Source organism: Balaenoptera borealis, assembly GCF_965194805.1.
Source record: "Balaenoptera borealis genome assembly, chromosome: 21".
NCBI classification, from domain to species: domain Eukaryota; kingdom Metazoa; phylum Chordata; class Mammalia; order Artiodactyla; family Balaenopteridae; genus Balaenoptera; species Balaenoptera borealis.
In genome coordinates, this window is record NC_138880.1 from 1,325,298 (window position 1) to 1,350,549 (window position 25,252).

A 25,252-nucleotide genomic window follows, 5' to 3' on the forward strand; every position below is an offset into this window, starting at 1 on the left:
ATAGATCACCTAAAATCATCCTTTGTTTTATTTCTAGTAGGGATAAGCTATTCTATGCACAATATTGTAATGGATGTTTGTAGTGAAGACTTGAAGCATTTGGATCATTTGGGAAGTAGACTCAGACAGGGTTTAGTGTGTAGAATACTTGTAAGCATGTGCCCTTGGGAAAAACATAGTGGGAGGGAGGCAGAGGCGTCAGGATTGGGCAGAAGCTTACGTCAAAGTGTCTCCTTGGCCAGCCTTCCAAGAGAGGTTTGTTGATAGCTTGGATGTGGGGTATGACAGAAAGAGGTGTCAGGATGATTTCAAGGATTTCAGCCTAACTAGAAGGACGAAGTTGTCATCAACTTCATCCTTTGAAAGGAGGTTTGGTGGAGAAGATCTGGAGTTAGTTGGGCCTGTTAAACGTTCGACATCTGTAAAACATCTATTGGCAGAGGATGAGTTGGTGATTCCATATGTGAAACTGGAGCCCAGGAAAGAGGTCTGCAGTATATATAAATATGGGGGTGGTCAGCATAGGATAGGTGCTAATTAGACCAGGAGACTAGCTGAGACCACCAAGTGAGCATGTGTAGACTGACTTGAGGATGAGACAGGGCTGAGTCCTTCCTGGGACACTTCAGCGCTTAGAAATTGGGGCAAATAGGGGAAACCAGCGGAGGAGACTGGGATGGAGTCCCAGGACCCAGCACACTGCTTAACAGCAGTGGGTAGTAGATGTTTATTTAGTGGACAAATGTCCAAAGGGGAGGGAAAATAACATAGGACAATGATGAATTTTATTTCTCCAGGTAGAATAAATTAAAAGGTGAAAAATAGGATCAACTGTTATCTGTCTCATCGGTGAATGGGTGGGGAGTGAGTCATGGAAATTAGAATAAAAATAGATGTGTTCTTTTCTATAAAAATATATGTGTATACATATAAAATAGGAACCGTTCCTTTTAATAAACTGAAGTTTGTTTTTTTTTTAATTTATTTATTTATTTTTAGCTGTGTTGGGTCTTCGTTTCTGTGCGAGGGCTTTCTCTAGTTCCGGAGAGCGGGGGCCACTCTTCATCGCGGTGCACGGGGTTCTCACTATCGAGGCCTCTCTTTGTTGCGGAGCACAGGCTCCAGACGCGCAGGCTCAGTAGTTGTGGCTCACGGGCCCAGTTGCTCTGCGGCATGTGGGATCTTCCCAGACCAGGGCTCGAACCCGTGTCCCCTGCATTGGCAGGCAGACTCTCAACCACTGCGCCACCAGGGAAGCCCTAAACTGAAGTATTTTTAATGCAGTTACTTTCTTTTAATCTTTATGGTACCTATTGTGCTTGTGTGGCTAATTCTTGGAGAAACTGTATAAAAATATCCCTTGTGTATAGAGATGAATCCAGTTCTTCAGATTGATTATTTCTATTGTTTGTGAATATGCTTTAAAGTAGCAAATTAAGTAGTTGAAACTCATTTGAGAAATTATCCTATATTTGTATCTCTAGTCTTTGTACTAAATTACAGAAGAATTTCATTTATATATTTGCTTCCATATATTTGATAATTTACAGTAGAATTGTCAGTGTTCTTCATGGTTAAAATTGGTACTAAAGGTGATTAGGAAATTGTGTTGAGCATGTATCTTGCTAAACTATAGAAGACAGACATTTTCTTCAAGGATTTTATATTCTAGGTGAAAAAGTTAAAACATTTATGGAAAGGTACAGAAACAGTTTTCTTGGGAAAATATACAGTTATGTCATTGAAACTCTGAGTCCTGTCTTACACTGAGTGGGACATTTATTAAAGAATAGACTGAAAGTAGAAATATCTGTAAACTTTAATTTTGACAGAATGAAAGAAGAATACAGAAATCAAGCTCACAAACTCAGCTGCCTTGATGTGGATGAAGCTTCTGTGAACAGACAGCTACTGTCCTTGAATAATAGTTCACATATCTTTTAAAGTGAATTAAGCTTTGGTTGTATTGGACCTGACCTGTCGGTGAGGAGGAGATGGCTGAGTCCAGGGAGGCGTGTGAGCTTTCTCAAGACAGACTAGAGTCGCTGGTGACTGAGACAAGTAGTGAAACGTTATTTCAAGGGTTGAAATGTGAATAGGAACCAGTGATTTAACAATGCTCATCTCTAACGTTAAGCCTTTTCTTGAGCCAGAAACCTTGGTTTTTTATGAGAGTTTGAGATTCCCTGAAGATACAACCTAGGTTGGACAGTTACTCAGATCTATTACATATTTAAACTCAGGAAAGTTATGTGAACTGTGTTACTGCTTCTTGTTTTTGTGAATTTTTGATCCAGGCTTTCAGAAAGACCTGAGCTGAACTCTAGGACAAAGCTTGTGGTGACCACCTTTGCTGTTTCAAGCCACTGTCCTCTGTGTTTCTTTCTGTTATTCAGGAATTTTGTTGTCAAAGCTCCTCTATTACTGACTTGTGTGTGTGTGTGTGTGTGTGTGTGTGTGTGTGTGTGTGTGTAGGGGGTATCCTTCATTTGTAAATTCTGTAATCTTTAGACCCTGGATGGAGATGGTAAATACAGAAGTCTTAAAATAGAATTGGTCCCAAACTATTTTGAGAGAAAACACAAAGCATATTAAAATTTACATTTTCAATTAAAGCATAGGGAAACCATTCACAAAAAGGGTGCAGAAGTTGATGCTGTTGTTTATTGTGTTATATGCTGGTTATAGACCTTCATTTTACGGTTATTTCTCTGAAATGCAGTAAAAAAACCCAAAAAACAAAAAACAATGCCTAGCACCATAGCAGCCCCTATGAAATGAGGCATATGCTGTTTCCAAGACTCACAGCATGTTTTTCTGATGCTGTGTTTGCCCATAAACAGGTTTATGGTAGGTGCTGGCTGAGGCAGGGGCGGTTTTCCTATGGAAATCCTCTCTTGAACATACTGGTTTCTGATTCCCTTTGAGGAAGGATGAAGCTCCTTTTTGCTTCCTTAGCAAATTTGATACTTCAAGTATTAATAACATAGCCAGTGGTTGATATGTATCTGGATGACTTACAGGTCATCATGATGGCTGCTCTGTCATAAGTTGCTGTGGTTTCAGAGTACGTTAGAACTCTACGCAGCGTTTTGAGGTGGGAGGGAGCTGAGGTGTAATGAAAGAGAAATTCCCTGCACAGCAGTGGTGATGCCTTAATGATAAAATCATCTTGCTTGGTCTCAAAATCACTGGGTCTACCAGCAACAGCATTAGATGTGAAGTCTGACCTGGGCTTACATTTTGATTTTGCCATTGAAAGCGTTATGACTTTGCCCTCAACACTTCTGCGAGTCTAGAGGAATGTTAATTACTAAATTAAAACAAATTTATGAGATCCTTTTGATGGAGTAGAGTGTAATATCTGCTGAGTGCCCCAATAGACATTCAGCCCTTTAGAGGAGAAGACTTATAAGTGGTAAAGAGTAGGCTGCTTTTGGAGAAGGAAGCGTGAGGTGAGATGGCAAATTTGGGAATACGTTTTCTAAGGAAGGCCTTGGAGGATCCCATCATTCTGTAAAGCTGAATTTGAGATACAGCAGTGTCAGTTTTGGGGATAGGAGGTCTCGGGGGCATTTATGATTGGGAGTGTGTGAAAATACTGATTCAGAGCCACGAGACCCTGTGACATTGGCTGCATCTAACCCAGGTCTTTCTCATTTAGGGCCCCAGACTAGGGAAGCTACACTTACCTTCTGAAAGATAGTAAAAAAGATGATCTTGCTGCTCTTAAAGTGAAAGAATCCAAATTTTGGTGAAGAAATGTTTTAGGGACAGGATGGCCCCCGTGGTTTTAATATCACTCTTGACTGTTTATTTCGCTTCTTATTTGGGGAAAAGTATATGGAAGTTTAGGTTGGGAAAATTACTTGGAAGAGTTTCTTAAGAATAACCTCATTAGATAGTTTGTGTGTAGATGTGAGAATAAAGTTTTCTTAGAAACAAATGATTTTTTTTATAGTTCAAATATTTTATTTTCCTTAAAGATAGGAGTAGATTTTATAGTTTGAGACTCTTGCTATTATTTAAGCAATAACCAATAAATGTGAGTAACTAGCAGTTATTTAGGAAGAATGATATAATGATGAACTATTGGAAAATATAAAAACTATAGATAGCATTGTGGAATTGGAAGGGACTTATCACCTGATTTTATAGCCAGTTTATCTCATTATTCAGCCTCCTCACTGTAAAATGGTAAAAATATTAGTTGATCCAGAGTTATTTTAAGGAATAAAAGAGAATTTATTCATTCAACAATTATTTATTAAGTGCTTACTAGGTGCTGAGGCACATGCAGGTTCAGAGGATGTGTCTGTGTATTAGAAAGAAGAAAATCCTGGCCTTCGTGGATTTTACCGACTAAGAGGCAAGAGGCTTTACCCAGTGATGACAAACGTGATGAGGGCTTCCAGTGTGCTCCCTGCAATGGTGTTTTAGACTGAACACAGTGCCTGATAGTTGCGGTAGAAGAAGACTAGCACCAGTGTGTCTTGGATGCAAAGTACACCCATTATCTCATTTAAATCTCACACCAGTTCTATAAACTAGGTCTAGTTTCCCCCCTTTTACAGCTGAGCAATGTTGTGTTCTTTTAGGTCTGTGATCAAATCATGGTTATTAAATAAATTAATGAGTAAACTTAGACCTAAAGTGTGGCCCAAGGTCTTCAGCCGGATAGTGGCAGAGCTGGCACTAGAACTGGTTTTGACTCAAGCTCAGGGCTCCTTTCATTGTCCCACATTGCCCCTCAGAGCGTGCATGGGCAAATAATCGTATGTACCATGGTAGATAGGAAGAGTGCACCGTTTCAGAGATCCCATACTTGCCAATATGAAAATCATTTCAAATAATAACAGTGAAATCAGGGCTGCTAGCATCCTCAGTTTTAATTCCCATCGCTAGTTATATTCAGTTATCCAGTGAGATGGACTTTGAGCTGTGGATTTAGTGTATTAAGTAATAGGATCCAACTCTAAGTTTTCTCTGGCAAGCTATTGGCTGTGAAGTAAATTCAAGGCTATTCATCCAAAACGTAAGGTGTCCTGAAGTAGATGTATATGTCATCTTGTCTAATGGGTGGGTTGTGTGAGAGATTTTTCTTTCCAAATTGAGTCATTGGAGACCATTGCTCCTATTACTGCCTTTGAAATCCTGCAGCTGGTGAACCTTTGGTAGTTGAGATTTCTTTCTCAAAAAACAAAAACCAAAAACATGTATTATAAGTATTTGTAGTCTAGTTGTGTGTGGGTTACGTGTCTTAATTAGTAAAGTTCTAGTGAATGTCTTGGGATTTTATAAAAACTTCAGTAATAACTAAAAATGGACATTTCTGATCCTTTCTCGTGACCCCATAATCAAATCCAAGTCAGTTTCTCCTCTCTGCCTTCTATCCTCCAACTCTGAACCATCTTGAAAATACTTGTTTTTTCTAAACATTGTTAGTTAGGGAGTTACTTGGAGTGAGAGAGTCTCTTTCCTTTGGCTTCCTTTGGGTCAGCAAAGCAGAGGAGTTAGTTTTGGAGGGTTCTCCTTCTAGGCATCATCAGTTTTAGTCCTTGGCAACGTCTCTAGTCCCAAAGAAATGATGTGGGACTCCCCACGTCTTCCAGAATTTTTAGAAGGCATGTGATGTATTAACAGTACCTGTGTCTCTTCTGTAATTCATTTGGGCTCTGCAAAATGCCAAAGTGTATCTAATAGAGCAGTACAAGACATGTGCCTATTTTCTTAAAAGTCAACCTTAATTTCGTATCACTCCAGTCTGCCGCTGGTCTACCCAATAATTAGGATTTTAAGGCTTATGAATAGTTAGGGGCGCTCCTAGTCCAGAAAAGAGATGCAACTGAAAATATGACAGATATTGGCACTACCACTGCAGTGCTTTGGGTTTAAATATTCATCAGACAAAACTAAACTCTATGAAATGAATGCCAGGATAGACCAGTCTCATCCTGATTTCCTGTCTGGAGTCTATTGCTATAAAAGGTGTATATGTTTATAATTCCTGCCCCTAATATTCCCTTGCTTCTGTAAAGCAGTGTTTCTTTCCCAAGCACTTAAATATGTTTGATTTTACCCTTGCACCTGTCTTTTAAGGCAGACAAACTCAAGTTGACACACAGTTTTTCTCATGACAAGGACCAGTTGTGATTTATGGCCATTTACAGGATGTCAGTGATGTGGAGAGGGTACATTTTGAGCGAACAAGGCTATATATGTATATCCTTTCACTTGGCAATAAAGAACATGGTAAAAAGCTGTTTTCTTCTCAGTGAAGAGCCCTTAGACTAACTTCCTATAATGTTCACCTAATGTGTTACTATGTTCAAGTCACCTGAACAAATATTTCTTGAGTGCCTGCCTCCTGCAAGGTATTCCACTGGCTGAAGTGAAAGTTTCTGTGAGAAGCCTGATGTCTAGAATTTGGAAGTAAAAAAATGCAGTGTTAGTGTGGGTCTTTACTGCTTTAGTTGAAAAGAAAGTGTTATGAGGTAACCTGTCTTTTCCTTTATGAATTTGGCTTGTTTAGCAAGAAACATATTAACCAAAGATGAAAGGTAGATTCAGAAACATTTATTCACTTTTAATATGAGTGTAAACTTTTATTTTCACCAGAAATTCCTAAACACCTTGATTATAATAAAGTACAACCCTGATTTTGGCTTTTAGGGCCAAGAATAAAAGATTTGTAGACTTACTGAAGAGTAGATTCTATGAAAGCACAGACTCCTGATAAACGCTGAGTGCCCTGTAGTCCTCTAGATCAGCGGTCCCTAACCTTTTTGGCACCAGGGACCAGTTTCGTGGAAGACAGTTTTTCCACGGACGGGGGGTTGGGGGTATGGTTCAGGTGGTAATGTGAGTGATGGGAAGCGGCAGATGAAGCTTCGCTCGCTCCCCGCCACTCACCTCTTGGTGTGCGGCCAGGTTCCTGGGGGGTTGGGGACCCCTGCTCTAAATAGCTGTCCTAAAAGTGGAAGAACCAGTCTTTTTGTTGGTGAGGACCCAGTGGCCTCCATCATTGTAACTACTGTGATATAACCTGTAGTGTGTGATTGATAAATAATTGAATACTGTCGACAGGGGTATTTGTTGCTTATTTTGTACATTTGCAAGCAGTTCTTTCTTCCTCATGATACTCCTTGCATTAATAGTTGACCGAAATGACATGATGAGTCAATAAGACTGCTTTCCCTGTGACCAGAGTTGTCAGGACAAGTCAAGGTCTAATCAGACATTTTCATTTCATTAAGTTGGACTTTTTCCAGAGCCTTTTGGAAGCCAGCATAGCACTTGTTCTTGCAGGTCACTGGCCCAGACACAGTCACATGATTACACCTCCATGCGAGAATGTCTGGGAAATGTTGTTTTATAGTCTCGTTTCGGAATAAAAATCAGGGTTCTGACATTAAGAAAAAGGCTACTGCTGAGCTACACCAATTCTTTTCCCTACCTCCGATTTCTTCCTGATACTTAGATGGAAGATCTGGCTGTATTCCTTTTCTTGAACTCTGTGTGGCATACTTGGGTACTTCATGTCCTAGTCTTTCAACCTGAGAGGAGGATCCTTCAAGTTTTTGCAGCTTTCAGCTCCATGAGCTCAGTAGGAGTATCCTTGAAGCAAAATAAGAACAGGGTGTTGCATGCTCTTTTTTTTTTTTTAAATTTCAGATTTTAATGATCAATTTTAGTTATCTATGCAAAGTGATTCATGCAGATCATAAAATTCTTAGAGGAAAAGGAACCCTGGGACAGAAGACATGGGTCCACTGAGGGCGGTAGTCATGGTTTGCAAATAAAAATTGTGACTGCAGCCAGAAGAAGGAACAGTGGGTGCTGAGAAAGGAAATGACAGATAACCATTCCTAGAGGGTTTATTTGGCTTCTTAGAAATAAGTAAATGAAAAGTTCCCTCTAGTTTGCTGCTTTGAGTCTTCCCTTTGAACACATCATCTAGACAAAGTTGACATAGATGGTTCTTTTAATTTAAAATCTCTGTAGTCTTCAAACAAGGAGGCCCCATGCAGGCAGTCTCATAGATGGTTGTACATGAATTACCCGTCTGTCTTCAAAAAAGGGAGTTTGTGATTTCCTTCTAAGAAAAGGATTTGCAGGATGTGGTGGGAATGAGGTGAGTGAGGCCTTCAACTTCCATGCAGTTGTAGACACTTTGGAGGCAACTTGAACTCTTTGGATCATACTCTAATCCCTGATACCTAAGGATGGCGATCCTCATTTCAGCATCTGGGTGGTATTCATGAAAGACTTCTGGTTGAATAAGTTAGGAAGGATGCCCATATGAATAAACCTTATTATATGCCCCAGTTTCTGGGCAGCCTGCAGTACCGAGTTCTGACCTGGGATTAGGATGCCTTGTGCGGAGCTAGTGCCACTGCAGCTCTTAAGTCTCATCCAAGATGGTTATTTTCCATGTGCTTCTGAGTAGCTGTTTCTTTGGCTTTCTAATAGCATGGGTACCCAGCATAATCACAGACTCCTAGATATGGAAGTATCGGAGTGATAATGTAGTCTAATTTCGAGAGAAGTGAAATGAAAGAGGCCAAGTGACTTGCTTCAAGGTATCTGGTAGAAAAACTGGTGTTAGAACCTTGGTTCCGTGTTCTCAGTCCAGTGCTGTCTTGCAGTGCACTGGATTTCTCAGAGAAAATGAGACTAAATGCGGTGTTTTTCTGTGTCCTCCTTTGCTCCTGGTACTTAACAGACCTGGAATCTACTCATGTATGTGTCAGGTTTTAGATCACCAATAGGCTCACTGATTATGGAAATAATTGGGGAGATGTGGTATGTGTGAAAGTTTCAGGTAAGCGAGGCAAGGGGTTATTGTGGTGGATTGGGAGATGTTTGCCAGTTCAAATCACATTTCTGCAGTGCGTGATGGGACTTGGGGCTCTTCTTTCTGTAGCTTATTAACAGATAAGCTGTTTTGCTGCTGGAGCTGCTGAATCTACAATAGCATGAATCAGCAAGAAGGAGGTGTAATTAGTCACGTGGACTTAGGCCTTTCCCATTACCAAGGCTTGATATATTCACATCTTCCACTTTTTTTTTTCTTTCTGGTTTTACTGAGATATAATTGACATACAGCACTGTAAAAGTTTAAGGTATATAGCGTAGTGCTTTGACTTACATATATCATGAAATGATTATCACAGTAAGTTTAGTGACCATTCATCATCTCATATAGGTACAAAATTAAAGTAGAAAAAAAGTGTTTTTTTTCACATCTTCTGTTTTTTCCTCTTTGTAGAGGCTCATCACATGGAATGATAGCATGTTTAGTCTTCTGTGTTACACTTGGTTTAGCCCACGTAATTACATGTAATGTAAAATTACATACAGCGCAAATCAGTCAAGAGGCTATCTTTCCTTCCTCCATCTCTGAGACATGGGTGACCACAGGAGGCCACTCTGTTGACATTTCTTGCTGTTGTCGTGGCCCTGTTGCCAATCAGTCTAAAAAAATATTTTTCTGTGGATTTGTTGTCAAGTTATTTACCTGAAAAGTTTTCTAAACGTATGTAATTCAAACTTGATTCTTTGTTTAATGCCAGTGTAATTTTTATTGACTAGAAAAAAAATTATATGAATTCTAGATTTTCCCGGGAAATCTATAACATGCAGATCTGAAGTTCATATGGGCCCTCTGTCTCCTCGTGAGCCCTAGGTAAGGTACAGTGAGGATGGAGAGGTGGATAAAGGAAGGAGTGAGTGATGCTTCATTGAGGAAGGTGAGCAAGGTGGCCAGATAGGTTTGTTTCATGACAAAGAGTGTGATTTAAGCACTTACTTTCTTTTGAAAACATCTCTTTTCACCATCTCCCTATCCTGATATCACAGGAGGAAGGAAAAAACCAAACAAACCTGTTGCCTCATTTCCTAAAGCAGTGATTCTCAAACTTGAATGGACATGCAAATCACCTTGCATTTTCCAAGACTGCCGACTCTGATTTAATAGTGGTGGGGCAGTGGTTCTCAAAGTGTGTTCCTCAGAGCAGCAGCTCTGGTTCCGCCAGCCGTGTTAGAACTATAAATTCATGGACCTCGCCTGACCTGCTGAATTAAAATCTCAGAGGATCGGCCTCAGAAACTGTTTTTACACATTCACCAGGTGATTCTTGTGTACCTTGAACATTTGAGAATTGCTGCCATTGAAGCTATTCTCTTGGGATTTTCCCAGGCCTCTGGTATTTGCTACTCTGTGATTGGGCCTTGGTATTATTCCCTTGATATTTAGCAATTGAAACTTTTGGGCAGAGATGTTACTTGAGGCTCCTGACTGGATGTTGGTGTCCAGCAAGTTAACTGGCTCTATTAAAGTATGTTTCTTAGTCCTTCACCACTCTCTCTGTTATAACCCTGATACTTTGTAAAGCAAAGATGCCACTTCATGGGATCATGAACATCAGTACCATGGCTAGACACCATACATAACATGGCGATTGGGTAATACCTTAAAAGGTAGACTGAAAAAGAAACCGACGAAATAAAACACCCCAGAAGAAAATGCTCTTGTAGATTTTCAGGGGTTTTACATCTTAATATCAACTGAGTCCCAATTCACAGATAGTTTCAATCATATTAATAGCCAGTGGGCTTTGTTACCTAGATTCTATGCCTGCCTGGTTCAGATGGGTGCAAACATGCTTAGCAGTGCCTTTACCAGTGTTGCCATTACTGGTGAAGGAAGAATATTTTATAATAGGGATTGGATTCTCTCAGAAGTCAGTTTTCTTAAGGTATTTGCAAAGGATGAATGTTACCTCCTACAGTGTTTCAAGAGCTCTAACTTTAATTTTCTGAAAGTTTTATTGATTTCCTCCAAAGGCTATAGCTGGAGAAATACGCACTGTATGTTATTATTTGTCAGATTGTTTACAGGGTCTCCAATATAGGTGGGCTGAGGCTGTGTTTGTGCTTTTCCTCTGGGAGGTTTTTCATCTTAGAGAAAGGATCCATGTGTTTTGTGAATCTCTATAAAGCAATGAGAGGAGTTCAAAATTTATTAGAGTACTCGACAGGTGCTCCAAAGAGGGATATTTGGGCACAAGGTCTAGATGCTCATGTATTATGTTCTTTGAAAACAGCTTAAATATAAGTACATATAAGAACCCTAGTTAAGATTTAAGGGTAATGCTATAAGATCTCTCATAAAGGAGTCACAAAAAGTGCTGCAAGTTTGTAACCTTTCCAGAAGCAATACAGTGTATGTTCACCCCTCATTTGCAACTTGAAGAAATTTACCCAGTTTATGCGGACAATTGAAAAGAAGCAGATGCTTATTCCTAAGCTAGAGTTTTGAAGGCCAACAATTAAAATAAACATGTCTCTGCCAAAACTTGAACTAAATTAAAATATTTAGCATATAAATTAAAGCTTACTTAAAACTAAATTTATCAAGGAAATACATTTGTTTTGCATTACTGGTTTCAATTATTGTGAAAAGGCTTCCATTTTTATGGAACACTGAAGATTTTTTAAAGTTTCAAACAACTTATTAGACAATTGCACCACTGAAAATGAGTTACGAGTGTCTGGCTTAAATGTATGAACTATTAGCACATCGTTGATGAGCTTAGAGAGAGATGTTAAAGCAGCCATTATCCTCCTGCAGGTTCATGTTCCTATTCCCAGGGGACTGTAAGAAACTGGTTTGTAGACTGCAAACAGATAAAGCTATGGGCTGAGGATATACGTAGCATCTCTTCTCTCCTATTCGTTTGTTCTTTCTCTTGGGAAACTGAAATTTGGGACATTGCTGATGAATTGCTGTCAGGCTTGGGTACTCTTAGTTTATTGCCATAGAAGAAGAGAGAGATTACTTCCTTGTTTGCAGTACCTATCTGCTCTAGTCCTGTCTGTACAGTGTTTCCTAATTAATATTTCCTAAACACCTACCTCATAACTTTTTTTCATTTACTAAATATTTATTTAGTTCTTATTTTCCCAGCTTTCTTGAGGTATAATTGACAAATAAAATTGTATATATTTAAAGTGTACAAACTGATTTGATACACCTAGACATTGGGAAATACTGGTCCTGATGAAGTTAATTAACATTTTCATCACCTCACATAGTTCCCCTCTACCCCCATACCCTTGTTTTTGTTTTTGTTTTTTTTGGTGGTGAGAATGCTTAAAGTCTATTTCAGCAAATTTCAAGTATACAAGACAGTATTATTAACTACTGTAAACATGTTGTCCATTGGATTCTCAGAACTTATTCATATTCTTCTTAAAACTGAAAGTTTGTACGTTTGACCAACGTTTTCCTGTTTCCCTCATCTCCCAGACCCTGGCAAGGACCCTTCTATTCTGTTTCTATTAGTTCAATTTTTTTTTTTTTTAAGATTGCACATGTAAGTGATACCATGTAGCATTTGTCTTTCCCAGTCTGACTTTTTCCATTTAACATAATGCCCTCCGAGTTCATTCATGTTGTCACAAATGACAGGATTTCCTTCTTTTTTATAGCTAAATAATATTCCATTGAATATATATACCACATATTCTTTCTTCATTCATTGATGGACACAGGTTTCCTTATCTTGGCTCTTGTCATAATGCTGCAATGAACATGGGAATGCAGGTATCTCTTTGGGATACTGATTTCATTTCCTTTGGATATGTATCCAGAAGTGGGATTGCCGGATCATTCGGTAGTTCTATGTTTAACTTTTTGAGTAACCGCCGTACTGTTTTCCATAGTGACTGCACCAATTCACATTCTCACCAACAGTGTACAAGGGTTCCCTTTATTCATATCCTCACCAAGATTTGTTATCTCTTGTCTTTTTTCATAATAAACATTATAATAGGTAGTGAGGTCATATCTCATTGTGGATTTGATTTGCATTTCCCTGATGATTAGTGATGTTGAGCACCTTTTCATATATCCGTTGGTCATTTGTATGTCTTCTTTGGGGAACTGTCTATTCAGGTCCTCTGCCCACTTTTTAATTGGATTTTTAAAAAAATTTTGCTATTGAGGCATATGAGTTCTTTGCATGCTTTGGATATTAATCCCTTATCTGATAGGTAGTTTGCAAATGTTTTCTCACATTCTATAGGTTACCTTTTCATTTTGTTGGTTGTTTCCTTTGCTGTGCAGAAACTTTTTAGTTTGATGTAGTTCTACTTGTTTATTTTTGCTTTTATTGCCTGTGCTTTTGGTGTCAAATCCAGAAAGATATGGCGAAGACCTATGTCAAATAGCTTACCACCTATGTTTTCTTGTAGAAGTTTTATGGTTTCAGGTCTTACATTTAAGTCCTTAATCCATTTCAAGTTAAGTTTTGTCTATGGTATTCTTTCGCATGTGGGTATCAATTTTCCTAACACCAGTTATTGAATAGACTGTCCTTTCCCCATTTTGTGTTTTGGGCACCATTGTCAAAGGGTAGTTGACTGCATATGCATCCCACATAACTATTTTCCTGAAAACTTTCATTTACTCCTGTTTGCTGTGCCAGGATTCATGGCCCTCAGTTTACTGTTCTATTTTCATGGATCCCTAATCATCACTCCTCTGCTTCAGTCAGTCCAGTGATTTTCCTTCTTCCACCACATCTCAGGTTCATGCAAAGTAGCTTCTTGGGCAAAGTTGCCTTTTCTTTCTAAACAGGTCCAGTCAGATCATCACATATGAGTGCTTGTACATATAGAGGAAGGCAGACTATCCGGAGAAAACTATTTTAGGATTCTATGTTATAAACATTTTAACTAAAAAACTTTTAAATTTAACGAGTTCACGCTTCTTAAAAAGAAAATGCTGAACACAATTTAATCCTTTCCAGGTAAATTAGAGTGACATTATAAACAGTAAAAATAAGTTGCATTGTAGTGATTTCTACTAGACAGGTAAGGTATTAAGGACTAGTTGTCTGATCCTACGTTGAATAATAACGTCTTGCAGCTGATATTTGTTTTTATAATGAATGCACACGTGTGTTGGTTTAAATTGCTGTGTTGAGATTAATGTTCTCAGAAATTATTTCTACATTACCAGGAAGTGGTACATTTGAAGCCTCTCCTGTACCATCTTGAGATTAAAAAAAAAAAAAAAGAACTTTCTTTTATTTCCATTACTTAAGTTTATTTAAACTTGTGTTTAAAATACAAAATATCTTCTCAAATCCCCAGTCATATTTCCATGCAGCTTGGTTCTAAGAGTCCTGGAAACAAAGAACAGTATCAGTCCAGGACCTTTGCAGGAAATGTCCTCAAGATCACTCGTGCATCTTAGGATGTTAGCCCAAGGGCCAACTGTGATATCAGGCCACATTGAAGAGATACTTTAATTTGTAAGATTTGTTGTGACTGTCAGACAACATATGTCTTTTGACTCCAATAAAGAATGTGTGAAGGCACAGCACTACTAATGCTACATTAGCTATCTGTCTTTAACTTTCAAAAATAATTTGAAAGCATTTTTAATGCCATTTTTCAGACGGCGAAAAGAAGTGCAAAGAAGTTAACTTGGCCAAATATAAGTGAAGGAGACGTGATTTTAGCTCGAGAACAAATGCTTTGTCTCATTACTGTACTGCTTCACTATAACAATCAAGATGTGGAGATTTCTAACATTTTCACCATGAATGTTAAGAAAACACTAGATTGCATGATGTGTTACAGAGACACCCACTAAAATCCACTGAAGTAAGAAGTTGTGAATTCTCTCTGTACTTTGATAAATTCCCCTTGGGAGCACACCGGTTTGGAATCAAGAATGCTTGGTTCTAGTCCTAACATTTCCATTCTGTGAGTCTCAGTTTTTAATATTAAAACTCTCCAAGGTGCCTTCTTAGTGCAGTGATACATGCCTATGGAATTGGGGCTTTTTGCATGCTTTATGAAGTATTTTAGAGCCAGCTGGCCTGGCACTTTACACTGGAGGAAAAAGTAGCCATTAAGGTCTTAAATTTGTCCCGTGTAGTAAAGACTGAAGGTGAAGATGAGAAGTTTTGTTTTCTCAGGTGTTGTTGAAGCAGGCTGCTACTGACTGCTGCCCTGGGAAGCTTGGGATTCGTCATAGGGCCAGAGGCTGTGCCTGCCGGTCTGGCGGTGGGCCATCCTGGCGAAGCACAGCACAGTGGCTGGTGTACGCTGCCACGTGAAGTATTAGATAACTGCCCAGAAGAGCTGCCATACATGCAGAGGAGGGGTGTTCGGGGCTGCCCATGGTAGTCATAAAATGATAGATATGAATCTAATCTTAGAAAAGCGAGTTGAACTCCCTCACTTTTGGTTGGGGCTCAAGGAAGTGAGGAAAGTTGTGCAAGTTTGTACCTTCAGTGTGAAAGTTGAGGATGGAATTCGGGTCTCCTGACTACTTATCTAACTCACCACTTACACTCATTTATGCTAAATACCATGCCTCCTTTTGCTCCCACAGGAATATGGTCATTTGGTGAATTTATGTTCATTTATTTCATGTACAACCTGAAATGCGTCTTCTTGCTTATCAAATCAACATAAAGCACTGGAAAATTGGATTCAAGCTTAGACAACAGACACAGTGACGTATTAAGATCATTTTATGCCGTATCATGATGATTTTTAGGGAGTTAATTAATTTCCGCTCAAGGAAGCATAAACAGCAACTACATGCAGGTAAAAGACAATAGACAAAAAGGTAGCAGTAAATGGTTGCCCTTTGGGTTCCACAGGGCTTGTGTTAGGTAAGGTCTTACTTTGCATAGTTATGATGCGGTGAAGAAGTATACTCCCCACTAGTAAATATTTCAGAGATGCTAAATTGGGAAACTGGCAAATTGCAGGTATGAATGGATGAGTACAATGTGCTCAATGAATAAGGAATCAAAAGGAATCAGAAGGAATCGGAAAGAATGTAGGCACCTTAAATGTATTCAGGTACAAAGAAATCACCACAAACGAGACCATGATGGAGGAAAGGTACTGGCTTGTCAATAGATTTGGGTTTGCAGTTTGGAAACCACTCTGTAAACTCCACAAAAACTAATAATTGTGCTAATAACCTTGGTGTTGATAATCATAATCTGGGTATTCAGATTTACTGGCATGACATTATGCAAATCAGTTAACCTTTCTGAAAATCTAATTCCTCATCTGTGAAGGAGTTGGATTAGAATATATTTCCTGGCTTAAATAACCACTGTTGGACAAAGAATCTTATAATTAGTATCTGCAGCTCTTCAGGAGGAAAAAAAATAACGATAATTGATAACTTCAATGAGTAACTTTATTTCTTTGAGTTATGGGATAGTCATGCTTTTTTCAGTCGTCATAGATACTCCCCATCGCTTAAGATTATAAATATATGAGGCTTGAACACACAAAGGAAACTTAGAGATAGTCCACCCCTACTCGAAATTTCATTCTTAAGGGTGGAGAGGCCTTGAATTACAAAGTGACTTGTCTAACTGATTAATGGTGAAGCCCAAAGGACTAACAAGGCTTCACAGTTCTCCACACACAGGGCTCTTTTCTCCTATAGGAAAAGGGGTAAATAGGTTTTCTTTCTCATGCCAATTCAGGTTGATTAGTAAGGCCTGGCTGTTGAGAAAGACTGTGGAACTGAGAGCCAGGTACTATAGAAAAGACTAATGTTACTGATTAGGACTGTTTGCTATATAAACAGAACGGGGAAGTCACCTATATGTTTGCCACCTCCTCTCAAAGCTATGCTTTACACATGTTCCTTGAGATTAAACTTTGAATATTTCTTCTGCCTTGCTTTTTAACAACCATCACTCCCAATATTAATTAATGTTGTCTAAGGTATTTCACTCTAAGAGACGGCCTATGTCTCAGTGGACCAAACTTGGATTTGGTCATCAGGAAATACGTCATTCTCAGTGCTTGGATCCTCATTGGGTTTTCTTGAGCTGTTTTTCATTTCTGACGCTGCTAAATGTTTTAGACTTCTCCATTAGCATCATGTGGCCTGTCTGACTAGGATTTCAAGCTGCCAGGGCAGGACCACAGCTCTGAGTACAGGCTGGCTGTAGTTTTGTCCCTCATTATAAGACCATGGAATACAGTAGGAGAGGAGCAGCAGATACCTTGTCCTTTGTGGTTCCGACAACTTAAGTGCAATTCTTGGCAGCCTGGTTTTAGACTCTGATATGGGCCTTTTCTCGTATGATGTTGCAGGAAGCTTTCTCTTGCTGCTGACATGTTCTGACTCCTTGGTTTACTCAGAGGAGTGGCGAAGGAGACATACCTCAAGCCAGGAGCCGCTATGTTGGCCCTTATGCTCTACTTTCTATAACTTTGCAGGATTTTGGAAGAAAATGAGAATATACTCTGGAACTGGAGATACATATACCCACACATAGATTCATATATATATATATTTTTTCACTTCTTCAGGTCTTTGTCCTCATTCCTATCATCTGGAATTGTTTTGAAAGAAAAACGCATATTACCCTCATAAGGAACTAGAGTTTAACTTGGGAAACTTATAACACATTTATAAAAGACACAAAGTGTTCTCTCTTTTTAGAACTGTTCAAGTGCAAGTCAGATTTGAGTTCAAATGGAATGAAATGCCTGTTTATTTCTGGAAGCAAGTTTAGTTATTTTCTAGTCCAGATTCTTTGTTTTACAGATGAAAAAATGGAAATCCAGGGTCTAGGAGGGTTAAGTGATATGCTCGGTGGTACATTTCAGAAGAAACAGAATAGGAAAAAGAATCCAGAACTTGCCAATTTTTGGTCTCACGCATTTTATCTCACACCGCACTACTGCCTCTGGGTTTAGAATTACAACAGTTTGGTTTCCTTTTAAACTGATGACTTAGGTTTTTGTTAAGGTTTGATTTACAGTTTAGTAAAAATTTAATACTTATGTTCATTTTGGGTTTTAGCAAGTCAATACTATTCTAGAGTTTTATTTTTATTTTCTTTAAGCCTGTAATGGGCATTGAGGTCTCCCTGTGGTCTCTGGACTTCTCTCTCGGCTTTGAAGATTCTGCTGTTCCCTGCTCCATCTCCACTTATGCATATTCTCAACCACAGGGGAGTCTGGAACATGCCAAACATTATGGTGAGGCTGTTACAACGCTCACCCCGGTCTAAAACCTAAGCCACAGGAGACACAGACTTCTGGTTCCGCAGAAAGCAGGTGTTACAGGTAAGGAAGGGAGCATAACCTACAACAGCCAGATTTTAAACAGCTCTGCTCAGATCTCATATTCCCACACTCCTTCTAATTTACAGGCTTCTGTTCACAGGTAGTTTGAAAACCTATCTGTACCAAATTTAAATATTCAGTGACTTGCCTATAACTAATCATACTTGAAATTAAAAAAGCATGTGTGAACAAGCAATAGCACTAACTAGTACTCACAGGGGAATATTCCAGCTATATATTGTAATATAGACTTTTGGCAGTAAAAGCACTCAAGTACTGTTTCTTAAAATGTAAGGATTAGGTGTTCTTGAGGTAGAAAAGAAAAATCTATTCTTTGCAGATGGAGGGGACAATGAAATGGATTCACTAGCAGAGTCACTTTTATGGAAATTTGGATCTGTACTGTGAAATTTTAGTGTTTAAACAAGATCAGAGGCCTTGTAGGATGATTTTTTAACATGCTGGATTAGAAACACCAGACAGAATTGATTCCCAGTAAAATGGAAAACGTCCTAAATTAAAAAGGGGCCTCAAAAAAAAAAAAAAAAAGGAGCCTCACTTGGTAACACTTAATTTTCTAACATGAGTGCTCCAGACTCTTAATAACTATTTTAAAACACTTGATAATTTCATGTAAGATAAATTTTACGTAAGAATAAAAATGGACAGCGTATATGAATTTGGTGAGACTGAGCATACAATGTGGATTTGCCTTGGAAAACTTGGGCAGTTTTTGAGATTATTGAAGTTGAGCGTCTGTTGCAAGATATCTAAGTGAACTCTCCCAAAGCATTTCCTGGAAGCATTTGCCCAACAAGTAATCTTCAAACAAACGAACAAACATACATACCCACCATTCCTCTATTCCGTGTAATATAATCCATGGACCAACAAGAATAAGCTTATTTTCTACTTGTACAGTTTTTGGGTGGTGTTGCTTTTCCTAACCTTCTCACCATCTGTCAAGACGTAACTTTCATTACTCTCCAGCATCACTTTTAACAGCGTCATCTTTCTTTTCGTCCTTTCTCCTTCCCTCCCTCCCTCCTCCTCTCCCCCTTTGTTTTTCTTCCCTGCCTCCTTTTTCTTTCTTTAAAAGGAATCTCTTTTGACCTGTGTTTTCCTCAAGGGTTCAATTGTTTTTATATTTCTCTCCCTCATAATACAGTCTTTGGGGATTTAAAAATACAACATAAATAGAATCTTCTGTGATTTCTCAGCAGAAAGGAAGGTATGGTTTGTATTACTTTCTCTCATAGGATTCTTTATGGGGTGAATATTTCCAGATGCCCCAAATCTCTTTGTTACGTTTACTATAAGAACCAACAGCTCTTCCTTTTTCTCTACGGTGACATGATTGTGTCCTGGGATAGCTCCCACTCGTATCGCTATGAAAACAGAAGTTTCATAAACCAGAGATTAGTTACTTCAACTCAGTTTAATTCAATAAACAGTTATTGAACATTTACTGTGTCCAGGATACCATTGGCCATGGTGAATGATACATGATCCCTCCTACCAAGAAATGGGAGAAACTATGCAAATAAATGTCCAACCGTAAGATGACTGCTACGGTATAGTAACAAGCAAAGATTTAGGAACTCAGTAGGTAAGCAAAATAAGTAGAATAGTAAAGATGAGTCTCTTTTGTTTGTCAGTATTTTACTTTAGCTCTGTATAGTTTTGAGATATGAAATGGTGTCATTTTACTTTACAGTTCTTGTTACTTTATAATCATTACCACGACTTTGTAGTCATAGCTCATGTGTAAGTTGCTTCACTTATGTGAATGTTATGGAAAGGTACTATGCTTCCGGTAGAGTCTTCTTCAGAAAGAGATTTATTGATTTGAGTTTATAACACTGAATTATGGTTTGGTAATACGTTTTATTTCAACTAGAAGATAGCTACTTTATCGATCCCGTGGGCAAACCCTTACTCTAGATCTGGGCGGTGAGCCCTCTCAGGATCAGCTGTCACACAGCAAGAGGTAAGACTTCCTGGATCAGTTTTCTAAAGTGACAGGTTTATTCCCTGGTCAGGACAGAAGATACTCTCTTTTTAACGAACAGGCTAGACTTCTCTGTGTGCGGATTTGTTCCATGTGTTTCGGGGTGAGGATGGGGTTGAGGAGTCTACTCTGTTTTTATGGGGCATGAATCTGGCTTAAAAATGACAGAGCCCTTTAACAGGGAAATTGCAGCTGGAAGACACCAGCAACTAAGTAGATCTGGGACTTGAGAAACTGTGCCTCCCTGGAGCTATCCAGGGCACTGAACCACTTCTCCTTATGTTGCCTTCTAACCCCGCGAAACAAACGTTCAGACATTTAAAAATATCTAGCTTTTTTTTTTTTTCTGACTAGAGAAATTCTTTAACCTGTATATTTCTGATAATTGTTCTTGCTCTAGTCTTGGCCAGCTGTAGCAGTTCATCTCTTGTGTCTTTTATTCACTAAACAAATATTTAGGTATAACCTTCTCTGCGTTGGGCACTTTTCTCATGGTTAAATTACTCAGATTGAATATGATTATTTTTGCCTTTTTGTGAAATTTGGGTTAAAGAAACAAATTTTATGGAATACCTAAAGGATCTCAGGTTTTCAAGTGTCATTTGAAGAACCTGGTTTCTGGTCCAAAGGTTGTGTTTGTTTACCTTTGTTTACAGTACTTAGAATAGCCCTTGGCATAAAATAGGCAGCATAGAAATTTTATTCCACTGATGATCAGATTTATTTTGTGGAATTTTTTTTAAAATAAATTTATTTTATGTATTTATTTTTGGCTGCGTTGGGTCTTTGTTGCTGTGCGCAGGCTTTCTCTAGTTGTGGCGAGCGGGGGCTACTCTTCTTGTGATGCGCAGACTTCTCACTGCGGTGGCTTCTCTTGTTGTGGAGCACAGGCTCTAGGCGCATGGGCTTCAGTAGTTGTGGCACCTGGGCTCAGTAGTTGTGGCTCGTGGGCTCTAGAACGCAGGCTCAGTAGTTGTGGTGCACGACCTTAGTTGCTCTGGAACATGTGGGATCTTCCTGGACCAGGGCTTGAACCCGTGTCCCCTGCATTGGCAGGTGGATTCTTAACCACTGCACCACCAGGGAAGTCCCATTCGTGGAATATTTTTCTATACCATGTTACAAGGAACATATTTCTTTTCAACCTAAAGGTAAAATTCTTTGAAGAAAAATTTTGCTCTAAGTGCTCTAGATGCAACATGCACATAATCCTGATGAATGTAGACTAAGCATTTTGGGACACTGTCATATACATTAGGACCAAAGTACAAGCTGACCGGAAAGAAAGGGACCAGAAACTTCCAGCTCAGACTTTTCTATTTATGTATTTTCTCAACCATCTTTTCATTCTATTTCATTCATACTAGTCTATTCTGTATTCAGGTAAACAACCACCACCTGTTCACCCCCTCTCCTCCAAAAGAGGAAAAAAAGAATTTTTCCTTTGATGACAGCAACACATGACCCAGGAAGGTGGAGTATATTCTAAACTGTCCTTTTGTAATTCCTTGTTCTAAGCATTGGGCAAGACAAATTGGTCTTGACTTCCCTGGAAATGTTGGTTTCTTTCAGTGAGTATAAGGGGTACAGAATCAACAGTGTTCCTAGTGTTCTCAAGACCAGTTATTGTATGGGTCAGTAAGGCTAAACCCTTCGCCCCCAACCTGGTGTTAATTTAATGTTATTCTCAGTAAATATCTGAGACAGACTGAATTTGAGCAGAATATAAAGTATCTGGCTGAAATGGAATCAGGCTCAGTGTTCTAACATAGCGATTTGCCACAACCCACATCTATTTCTGTGGTATGCCTTTTTTTTTTTTTTTTTTTACAACATGTACATTTAGAAACTTGGTAAGGTCCAAACTGTATCATAATTGACATGAAAATGTCAGTTTCTTGGGATTGCCAAACTCAAACACTTTTCTTGGTATCTCAGTGAGAAATCAAATTTGAGGTTGAAGAGTATTGACCAGTAAGCTTCTTTTCTAGAGATTGTTACTCTACCTTTGGTCATGGACCAAGTTTAATTATTCCTATTGCTTTTATTTCCCATTCCTTAGGGAAGTGATAGGCAGTTGTTTAGTCACCGGAAGTTGTGAGAATTTGTGGATCTCAGCAAAGACCCAAGAGACCTATGCAACAGTATTGTTTTCCTACTTATTACCCAGACCCAGTTTGTTTTAAAATCTATTTACTGATTCCACCTGAGTTGCATGACTTAGTTGTAATATAATCTCTTGATTTCTTGAATTATCTCCAGACTGGACTTCATGATTGATTTCTTTTTCGCCTTTGACTTATTCAGATGGAAATAGGTTAAACAAACAGAAAAACTTGACTATTATTCAAAGGCTGAAGGATTCCTTCATTACTTCCCTCCATTTCCTTGGGAATCAATACCATTGGCTGTTTTCTTTTAGTTAGCATAGTTTTGCTTGCTTAATATAATTGATATAGTAATTTAAGAGTTATATATACGTGGTCTGACTTAACCTTCCAATTCTGTGGTGTAATATTACTACTGTCATTTTATGTGTGAGAAAGGTAATGTTCAGGGGGAGTTAAGGAATTTCTAATGACCATAAAATTAGGAGTCAGGACTGAAGATTCAGACCCAGCTCTCTCCGACATTAGTCACTGCTTTTAATCAATCCTCTGCTTGCTTTAATATTTCTTTACTGCCCACATAAAGTGCCATGTCAGAATATAGAAATGGTTATTAACTGAGGAAATAGGAAATATTTTGATGTTTTTAGGGAAATTCAAAACATTGTAGAATAAAAAGCTGGACATGATTTTATTGGCAGTTTTATCACGATGGCTTAAAAGAAATGAAGTTGTTCCTGAAGGTACCTAGTTTATTGTCGTGAAATATATTTGCTTTGCCTCATGCTGTATTTTGTAACACTTGGTCCTGGTAGGGTTTATTTGTGCGTGTAGTTTGATATAAAGATCTCAATTTTAACAAATACTGGGAACTATTCGGAGAAAAAGCCAAAACAGATGTGTTTTTTACTCAGTAGTTTTTGTTTAGGTCTGAACCTTTGATAGGAATTTGTTCCAAAACTGTGGTTATTACAGAAAATGAAGAAAGCCAAGCTGAACACAAAGTTAGGTGACTTGTCTATTTAATTTTAGGTGATACTTGCCGAATGTCTTGAGAAAATATTTTTTCAACTTGTTTCAGAATTAGAATAGACTCTGTTGACAGTTTATGCAAGCATATATCTGTTATACCTTTTTAGAAATTCGAAGTAAATTCTTCTTATAAAAATAATACACAATAATACACGACCATTTTCTATGAGGAAATTTTCAAATGAAAAAACATTAATCTCTAAACATCCATAACCCCAACCAGTTAATATGTTAGTATGTTTCATTCGGTTTTTGACACACACAAATGCACACAAAACTTAACATATAATTATATAATTTTATATGTAATTTTGTGTTCCAGTTTTCTACTTAATTAATAACATTGTCTTATTTTGCATTTCTGTGACTTCCAGGGAGATATTATCTACTTTATTGGCCAGTTCTATCTAATTTGGGGTTCTCTGCTTGTGTGTATGGTGTATGTGTGTGTATAATTTAATATATATATGTGGGTGTGTATATATACACATATGTATAATTAGTTTTCTTGTTTTAGAAAAAGATGCATTGTATTCCTTTTAATACATCACAACTTACCCATTTTATTGGGAAGACTTTGCACATATTAAAATCTGATATATTAGGACTAATCAAGAAGAGGTCAGTGTGACTAAGATGTTTTTTAAATGTTTTTTTGTATTGTATATAGCAACTGGAGCTGCTTTCCCAACAGAAATTTGAAGTAATGCCGAACCTGTGCTAATGAATAGATATAATTAATTGGAAAACTTCATCGGTTTTCCTACAGTGTCTTAAAAACTTTAAAATAATCCCTCAGTAATTTAATCATATCTCCTAGTTTTCTCCTTTAATTTACCTAGCAATATTTTTTCTTTATTTTAAGATCATCTTCAGCCTAATCCATGTAGCCCTATTAAATTATCGTATCAAAAACCAACGATAATTTTCTATACCTTTTATTTTCATAGGGAAATATTTTGAGATCCACCAGTGTGATTAAAAACTAGAGCAGGTGGAAGTGGGGCAAGGGTGGGAATTGACATCTGATGCAAGAGCCAAGGAGGAAACCATTGCTTTTACTCGGGTCAGGTGATATCATGCTAGCCTTACATTTCTAAAATTTGAGTATCTTTGGAATTATATTCAACTGCAGCAGTTTAAGTTGTAAATGCTTTAATGTTTTCAAGGCATGTCTTCTAGTGACTAAACTTTTCTAGTGCATTTATTCCAGTAAGGTTGAGGGGATTTCTATTGGATGATCTTCTCCAAATGAGATAAATATTCTAATGGTAACTGTCCTCCTGGAACACATATCTCTTGTTATTGAAAGTTTTCTAAGAGTACTGATGAATTTAAATGACTCACAGTAGCACAATAGGCATTTTAGTTAACCTGATTTTTAGCAACAACTTTTTTTTTCACTGTGAAACTTCTTATTGCAAGATGTTTGAAAAAAGGGGAAAACTACAAAGAAAAACATAAAATTTAAATGAACTGCCACTACTTAGATAAATCAGGGTCAACATTTTTTTTAAAACATCTTTATTGAAGTATAATTGCTTTACAAAGGTGTGTTAGTTTCTGCTTTATAACAAAGTAAATCAGTTATACATATACATATGTTCCCATATCTCTTCCCTCTTGCATCTCCCTCCCTCCCACCCTCCCTATCCCACCCCTCTAGGTGGTCACAAAGCACTGAGCTGATCTCCCTGTGCTATGCGGCTGTTTCCCCCTAGCTATCTATTTTACATTTGGTAGTGTATATATGTCCATGCCACTCTCTCACCCTGTCACATCTCACCTCTCCCCCTCCCCATATCCTCAGGTCCATTCTCTAGTAGGTCTGTGTCTTTATTCCCGTCTTGCCACTAGGTTCTTCATGGCCTTTTTTCTTTTTTCCTTAGATTCCATATATATGTGTTAGTATACTGTATTTGTTTTTCTCTTTCTGACTTACTTCACTCTGTATGACAGACTC

General features: G+C 38.2%; 1 long non-coding RNA gene across 3 annotated transcripts in view; it reads left to right on the forward strand.

Moving 5' to 3' along the window:
* LOC309619597 overlaps nucleotides 1-25,252 on the forward strand; it is a 55,219-nt gene that overhangs the window by 4,142 nt on the left and 25,825 nt on the right. The window contains exons 2-3 of one of the 3 annotated variants that reach the window (XR_014239070.1): nucleotides 18,024-18,138; nucleotides 21,533-21,622. The exons of 1 other annotated variant lie outside the window; for it this stretch is intronic. This is a non-coding gene — a long non-coding RNA (uncharacterized lncRNA). The remainder of the gene's footprint in view (nucleotides 1-18,023; nucleotides 18,139-21,532; nucleotides 21,623-25,252) is intronic. One more of the 3 variants, XR_014239071.1, reaches the window with a different exon arrangement.